This window comes from Stegostoma tigrinum, chromosome 17 (genome assembly GCF_030684315.1).
Source record: "Stegostoma tigrinum isolate sSteTig4 chromosome 17, sSteTig4.hap1, whole genome shotgun sequence".
In the NCBI taxonomy this organism is placed as follows: Eukaryota; Metazoa; Chordata; class Chondrichthyes; order Orectolobiformes; family Stegostomatidae; genus Stegostoma; species Stegostoma tigrinum.
This window is the reverse complement of record NC_081370.1, coordinates 61,038,399-61,047,181: the sequence shown is the minus strand read 5'-3', so window position 1 is coordinate 61,047,181 and position 8,783 is coordinate 61,038,399. Positions and strand designations below refer to the sequence as shown.

The 8,783-nt window shown below is 42.0% G+C and overlaps 1 long non-coding RNA gene across 1 annotated transcript; it reads left to right on the top strand.

Annotated features, from left to right (window-relative positions):
• The first annotated feature begins 1,437 nt into the window (after positions 1-1,437).
• Positions 1,438-7,631, top strand: LOC125459201 (uncharacterized). Its single transcript, XR_007248982.1, has 2 exons — positions 1,438-1,518; positions 7,463-7,631. It is a non-coding gene; the product is annotated as an uncharacterized LOC125459201 (long non-coding RNA).
• Positions 7,632-8,783: the final 1,152 nt, after the last annotated feature.

The window sequence follows — 8,783 nt, the reverse complement described above, 5'->3', positions numbered from 1 at the left end:
AAGAATCAAAGATAAACAGCATGTCATTTGTGACAGATGAATAGAAGGTCAATGTTAATGGTGCAGTGGAGTACATATCAGGTTCAGAGAAAGAGAGATGAAGAATGAAGAAATGAAAAATGAGTTTTGAGCTGGAGAATAAACGATAGGATGGCGGAGATTGACCGGGTGGGAGAAGTTTATACTTTCAATAAATGATGGTTTGAAGTGAAGAGGATATGGAATGGGGAAACATAAGCACATTTTGTACCAGAGAAGGAGAATTTGGAAATGTCCTGCTCTCCAGAATGATGCAGAGGCAGTGAGAAGCTTTCTTTTTCTTCATTTATGATCTGCAGGCCAGCATTTATTGTCCATCTCTAGTTGCCCCTTGAGAAGGTGGTGGTGAGCTGCCTTCTTGAACCGCTGCTGTCCATATGCTGTAGGTAGACCCACAATATCCTTAGGGAGGGAATTCCAGTTTTTTGACCCATCGAATGTGAAGGACCAGTGATGTGCATACAGATCAGAATGATGAGTGTCTTGCAGGATAACTTGCAGGCTGTTACTGATCCCATTCTGCCCTTCTCCGACAAGATGGAAGCGGTTGTAAGTTTGGAAGGTGCTGTCTGAGGAACGTTGATGATTTTCTGCAGTGCATGTTGTAGATAGTACACACTGCTGCTACTGAGCATCGGTGGTAGAGGGAATGGATGCTTGTGGATGTCATGCCAATCAAGCAGCTGCTTTGTCCTGGATGGTATCATGGCAAAGGGAAGAGTGACAGCACATCCTGAGGTGGTGTGGTTGTGCCAGATGAAAGACAGACAGAATGCTGTTCAATTGGGCATCCCAGCTTGATCATAGCGGATTCATCCTAGGGTGAATGGTGAAATGGAGAGACTGCAAGATCATTGGGGGCCAAAATATAAGGAGGTTGAATGGAGATGCAGCATCATGAAAAATGCCAGGCTTTGGAAGAGGGTCAGAATGTGAGGTAATGAGAAAGGCACTTTTCCTGGGCTGGGGGTTTTGGGATAGCAACAGCTGTTCCAATGAGTTGAGTTCAAGCATTAGTCAGAAAGAAAGAACACTCTTCATGCTATAGACCTCTCAGGATTCAAATCAAGCATGATCCCCAGGTCACAGGGTTGTCTTGTGGGTGAGCTGCCAATTACATGTATCCCGAAAGTGACGTTGATGGAGGCGTGGAGGGAGGCAACCTCTTTTTGGAGAAAGAACCAAAATTGTGACTGCTGAAGCTGACCAGTCACTCATGAAGAAATTTTGGTGATTATACAGTGGGGATTGTCTCCTTCTGCTCCTCATTCTTGTGTTCATATTACACACTACTCGTGAAGATCTGTTCCCAGATTATTTCTTTGATTACTTCCTGCATCAGGAACAGGTGACCAAACAAAAGCTTTGATCTGCAAAATTTGTCAAGTTTGTTTGAATCTGAGGTGAATGAGAAAGGCAGCAGTTAAAATCAGAGCGCAAGCACGACTCGCAACGTGAAAAGTTATTATTCATACAAAGGTATGCAAGCAAACATTTCAACATTCAAACAACAGGGTACAAATAGATTCGATTTATAACAATAACTGGGAGCTTGTGTTTATCATGTTTATTAGAAGGAGGGACTGTGGCAAATTCACCAAGCTATGTCAATAGAATCTCTGCTGTAATTTTGTTTTTGTTTTATCTAGTATTAGTAAAGGCAGCTTTAAGAGAGGAAATATGTGGTAAAGCATGTTGGTTAAGTGTTGATAGGGAAAACAAGTCCTTTCAAGCCTACATATTTGCATAAAACCTCAAAACAAACATTCAATGTTAGTTTGATTTTTGGTTTTATTAAAACTGGGATGGTGAAATAATAGGTAACAAGGTGTAGAGCTGGACGAACACAGCAGGCCAAGCACCATCTTAGCAGCAGGGAAGCTGACTTTTTAGGCCTAGATCCTTCATCAGAAATCTTCTGAAGGAGGGTCTAGACCTGAAACATCAGCTTTCCTGCTGCTAAGATGCTGCTTGGCCTGCTGTGTTCATCCAACTCCACACCTTGTTATCTCGGATTCTCCAGCATCTGCAGTTCCTATTATCTCTGGTGAAATAATAGCCTTTGCTCATGATAGAGACCCACAGTCTTAGTCTCTCGATGCTCGAAACTTGGCTAATCCATCTCCATGGCATCTATGCATTTTTTTTTCGCATGTTTGTGAGCTTAGACATTCTGGAGGGAGCTATACCTAAGGTAAAGCCACCATCATCTTATCAGAACCTTGGGGCTGCTCTCTCATTAGAGAGAGATGACTGGTGGTGGTTTAGCCAGAGAGTCAAAACACCTCAGGCAACGGGAGAGGTTGAGATGGAGAGTCATCTGTGGTAATCTCAGCCGGTATGGGAATTGAACTTATGTTATTGGTGTCACTCTGTCCAGCAAACTGTACCTCCCAATTCACACAAGTGAAACCCATTGCAAGCCCACCTGACAATCCTGAATTGGTTGTCAGTATGATTATGTGAAATTCCCAATAAGAAAAATGCAGGCGCCTATTCAGGCGTATTACTGTTCACCTACCTGCTCCCACTTGAATGAAGTATTTGTTCATTACCAGTGCTAACAGAGCAGTATGCAGCATGAGAGAAGAAGGAGGTATGGAGGATGAACTGGAAACAGTTACTGGAAAAATATTGTGACTCAAGCAATTTCACACAGGACGAGGCAATGGCCTAATGGTATTATAACTGGACTGTTAATTCAGAAACCTAAATAACATTCTGGGGACCCAGGTTCGAATCAGGCCAGGGCAGATGATGGAAATTGAATTCAATAAATATCTGGAATTATGAATCTAACGAATACTGTGAATCCATTGTCAATTGTCAGGAAAAACCCATCTGGTTCATTAATGCCCTTTAGGGAAGGAAACTGCCATCCTCATCTGCTCTGGCCGACCTGTGACTCCAGACCCACAGCAATATGGTTGACTCTGGGCAATTAGCGATAGGCAATAAATGCTGCCTAGTCAGCGATGCTGTCATCCTGTGAATGAATAAAGAAAAAAAATCAGCGAATTATGCAGCACGAAAACAGACCCTTCAGTCTATATCATCCACACCAACCATGTTTCCCAAACTAAACTTGTCCCATTTGTGTGCTTTTGGCCTACATAACCTTTGTTATTTGTGTAACCATGCAAATATCTTTTAAATATTGTAACTGTACCGGCCTCTACCACTTCCTCTTGCAGTTCATTCCACATATAAACCACTCTCTGTGTGAAAAAGTTGCCCCTCAGGTCCCTTTTAAATGTTTTACCTCTCATCTTAAAAATATGCTCCCTAGTTTTGAACTCGGACACCTTAGGGAAAAGGCCTTTGCTGTTCACCTTATCTATGCCCCTATGGTTTTATAAACCTCTATAAGGTCACCCCTCAACCTCCTACGCTCCAGTGAATAAAGCCTCAGCCTATCCAACCTCTCCTTATAAATCAAACTTCCCATTCCCAGCAACACCCTATTAAACCTTTTCTGAACACTCTCCAATTTAATAGTAACCTTCTTGTAGCAGGGCAACCAGAACTTTACACAGTACTCCAGAAGAGGCTTCACCAACGTCTTGAACATAACATCCCAACTCCGATACTCAATGGCCTCTGCAATGAAAGCAAGTGTACTGAATGCCTTCTCAACCATCCTGTATACCTGAGATGCCATTTTCAAAGAATTATGTACCTGAACCCTTGGATCCCTCTGTTCAACAACACTATGCAGGGCAAACCATTAACTGTATAAACTCCATCTGCTAGTCTTCAGCCATTGGTGCAATTGATCTTCACTGTCAACCATATCATCAATTTTGGTATCGTCCACAGACTTACAAACCAGGCCTCCTGCTTTATTCTAGTTCACTCATTCCAGATTTGAGGCAACAGGATTCCTTACGAGGTAGAATTGCTTTGGGACCAAAATGTAAATGCCACGTTCTGTCCTCCTCTCTTGTCCTCTGAGATTGTGCCATGGGATCAATGCTTCCACTTTTAAAGAGAGAACCAACAGAGCATCAGCTCAATCTCTCATCCCAATTTAGCAAGATGAAGGGCCCTGTATCCGAGAGAGTTGAGAAGGATGAGAGGGAATCTGAATGAGATACATAAAATTTTCACAGGCTACCACAGACTAGATGCAGAGAGGAGATTTTCACTGGTCGGGGAATCTAGAACTAGGAATCACAGTCACAGGCAACATGGTGTCTCAGTGGTTAGTACTGCTACCTCACAGCACTGGGGACCTGGGTTCGATTCCACCCTTAGGCGACTGTCTGTGTGGAGTTTTCCCCGTGTCTGCGGTTTCCTCCCACAGCCCAAAGATGTGCAAGTTACGTGGATTGGCCATGGTAAATAGCCCATATTGTTCAGGCAGGGTGAAATGGCCATGGGAAATGCAGCGACAGGGAAGGGAGTTGGGTTTGGATGAGATGATGGTCAGTGTGGATTCAATGGGTTGAATCCCCTACCGTAGGGATTCTGTTCTGTCATTCTTAGGATACTGTGTAGGCTGTTTGGGACTGAGAAGAGGAAACATTCCTTCACTCAGGAAGCAATCAACCCATGGAATTTGCTACTACAGCACATTATGGAGGTCAAGTCACTAACACTACCTGCACCCAAGAAAGAGATTGATGAATATTTGAGTATTAAAGGCATGGAGGGCCATGGAGAGAAATGGGAATGTAGCATTGAAATAGACAATCAGTCATGTTCATATTGAACAATGAAGCAGGTTCACAGGGCCAACTCCAGCTTTTTCTTTTAATGATTTTTTTAGAAAAGCTAAATATTATTTAAACCGAAAAAGACTGCTGAAAACTATAGAACAAAGGATTTGGGAGTCTTTGCAGATAAATCTTAAAAAGCTTGCATCAAGGTTCAGCAGGTAGTAGGGAAGGCAAGTGAAATGTTGGCCCTTTATTTGAAAGGGAATGGAGTATAAGATGGAGAGGTTTAACTCAAATTATACAAGCCACTAGGCAGGCCACGTCTGGAATATTATGAAGCATTTTTCATCCATTATCAAAAAGTATATACTGGTATTAGAGACAGTCTGTTGATCCCAGCTATGGAGGATTTTTCACATGAGGAGACATAGATCAAGCTTGGCTTGTGCTCATTGGAATTTAGAAAACTGAAAGGAGGCCTTAATTGAAGCATAGAATATTTGTGATGGCTTGACAGGATAGAAGTAGAGAGCTTTTTTCCCTCTACGGGAGAGTCTACGACAAGGCAGCATTGTCTCAGAATAAGGAATCATCCATTGAAGATGGAGATAAGGAGGAATTTCTTCTCTGAACGAGTAATGAATTATGATTTTTTTTCCAACAAGCAGAAACTGTGCCATTAAGTACGACAATTGCTAATCTGTAAGGGAATCAAGGATTATGGGGAAAAGGCAGTAAAGTGTGGTTGAGGACTATTAGATTAGCTATGATCTCAATAATTGGTGGGCCAGACTCGATGGGCTAGATGGCCTAGTTCTGCTTCTACATCTTGTGGCCATGTATAAGACAGCAATCATGAGTGTACAGCACTTCACTGGAACTGGATTGGAGTAGAGTTTAGGCACAGCTGTCTGAAACGAGATTTAGCTCACATCACTTTGCTAATGTGAAGAGGCACTGGCACATAGTCCATTCAGTGCCAAGCTGATTTCATCAGCATTCCTCCTTTCGTAAGTGTTGGTCTGTCTCAGGAGGTTGCCTGTACAAGTCATGGCTCATGTGAATTGTGAGCAGAAAGAATTGAAGAGGTTCAGTTTAAAGCAACACCCCCACAATCCTCAGTATGACGATTAGGTTCATCAGCATTAGTTTACACATGGAAACCACAATACTAGCTCGACTGGGTAAGGACAGCATCACCATTGATAGACTTTCATCAGATATCTTTGGAACATTTTGTTCTTTACTGTTCTTTGTGTAAGGAAGCAGTTTGTGCTTTATATTTGGACTATGAACCTAATATTAGTTTCAGTCACTTTCATTTTAGCTTTTATTTTGAATAATTTAAGAATTTAATGAAGGCAAGATCTTGCAAACAGCCCAAGAAGCCTTCAGTCACAGTTTCCAACCCTTCACTTGTTGTTGTAATTCCTAATTCATTCAATGTGTAGAATAGATGGGCAGATGAACTTGAAATGTTGTGTTCAGTACTGGCCTCCCTGCTGCAGGAAACATAACGTGGAACTTGAAAGGGATCAGAAAAGATTTACGAGGATGTTGTCGGGGTCAGAGGGTTTGAGCTACAGGGAGATGCTGAATAGTCTGGGTCTTGCTTATACCTCTGTGACTGTAAGTCCATGCATAATGTTATGGTGTGTCATCGGGCTAGGAACCCAGGCCAGTCCTCTGGGACCATACATTCAAATCTCAGCAGGACAGATGGTGAAGTTTAATTTGAATTAATAAGTTTAAATTTAAAGACTAGTGCAATGAAGACCAAGTAACTACAATAGATTGGCATAAAAACTCACACGATGCATTAATTTCCTTTAGAGAAGGAAATTTACCATTCTTAATGGTCTGGTTTATGTATGACTGCAGACTCACAGCAATGTGGTCGATTTATAAATACCCTCTCAATACAGTAAGCAAGTCTATTCCACCCTCCCCACCCACCACTCCAACCCGCCCACTACCTTCCCCTGTAACCATAAAAAATGCAACACCTGCCCGTGCCCCACCTCCCCCACCTCCATCCAGGGCCCTAAACAGCTCCCCCAAGTGAGACAGACCTTCACCTGCATCTCCTTCAACCCAGTCTACTGCATCCAGTGATCCCAATGTGGTCTTCTCTGCATCAGTGAGACCAAATGTAGACTTGATTACCATTTCGCCAAGCATCTTCACCTGGCCCATAACAGCCAACCTAACCTCCATTTCTGAAGAAGGATCTAGGCCCGAAACATCAGCTTTCCTGTTCCTATGATGCTGCTTGGCCTGCTGTGTTCATCCAGCTCTACACCTTCTTATCTCTAACCTCCCGGTCACTGCTCATTTCAACTCCGCATCGCACTTCCCCAACTCCCCCCTCCGACATGTCCATCCTCAGCTTCCTCCAACGTCACAGAAATTCAGAACACAAATTTGAGGAACAACACCTTATCTCCCACCTGGGCACCCACAGCCCGGAGGACTCAATATTGAGTTCTCTAATTTCAAATAGCATTCCCATCCAATTCCCCACCTCCCCTTCCAGCCCCACCTTCTCCCTTCCATTTCACCTTCTGACCCTCCGTTCCAGCCACCAACCAGATTCATCCCTCCCATCGACCAACCAGGTCATACCCACCACTGGTGTTCAATCTATCACCACCATTCCGCCCCACCCCTACCCTCCTTATTTTATCTGCAGCTCCCCCTATCCCCACATCCAGACCTGAAGAAGGGTAATACCTGAAATGTTGACTGCTTCTTTCCTCTAGATGCTGCCAGGCCTGCTGTGTTCTTCCTGTTTGTCTACCTTGGATTCCAGCATCTGCAGTTGTTTCGTCTCTCACTCTGTTCCACGTCAAGTTAGTATCAGCAGCAAATGCTTGCCAGTGACACCCACATCCCACAAAAGAATACAAAATAAATAGTCGCGAGATCAAATCCTGCAGGTCTGTTGTAAATGTGTTCACATCGAACCTATTCTAGCTACAATGTAATGACAGTTAAATTGTTAGGTGATGTAGTGGGATGCTAATGAGTAATGGGTCAGATGGAAACACAGAAGGAGTATGGCAAATGGATAGCATTTTTTCAAAAGTATTGGCAAATGCACAGTAGGTCAAATGCCTCATCAATTCTATGATGTAAAATTAGGTACTTCAGGTAAATGGGGCCATGCATTTCATTCCAATTAACAACGCCATCAAACTCGGTTGCTTTCAAATTATTAAAAATAAATGTTCATTGTTACAAACACAGAAGGACTTTACGTAACTGTGTGCTGGATAACCAACTGTGATGAAAAATGTGTAACTTATAAATCTTAATGTTATTACTTTTTGAGCTCAGATTTCAGGCAAGTGGCATGTTTTATTGCCTTATTTTGTGAAAGGATTTAATAATTGAATGTCAGACATTTTGATCATGACTTCAAACCTGTAATGTGTCAGAGCGCACTAAAGGTCTCCTGGAAGGTTAACGGAAGTTTGCTTATATTGTGGGGTTTATAACAGGACAAGAAAAAATAAATACACCATTTGCTTTGCAGAATCTAGGATTTTTTTTTCAATTTAGTTAAATTTTTCTGAATTAAATTTGGAAGGTACCTGACTGAATAATTTCCCCTGGAAAAAGGAGTTTGTTCAGAGAAGCCACTGGAATAAGTTCTCTCAGTTTATGAAAATGTCAAGACGAAGAGTGTTTGGTCAGGAATTGAAATTTGAAGCTCAGAAAATCTGAGCTCTCAGTTGTATGAACCAAAGAAAAAGACTTCACAGCTTGCTGAACCAGAACTGAGGAAAAAGCAGTCGATTAACGCTACAAAACTATAGGAAAGGAACATTTCCCTGTATTTGATTTAATTATAAATTGATGGTTTTGGAGATTAGATTAGACTTGTTTTACTGATCATTTTAAATTTGTTTATGTTAAATGTAGATAGCTTGTTTTGTTTCATTTTATTTTGGTTTCATTTGTGTAATAAACTTCTGTTTTATTGTTGAAATCAAACTTGCAGCCCAGAATGCTTATATTTCAGTGAAAAATCACCATGTTTATTAAAAAAATTTCCCAAGCCAGGTTTCATTCTGCAAC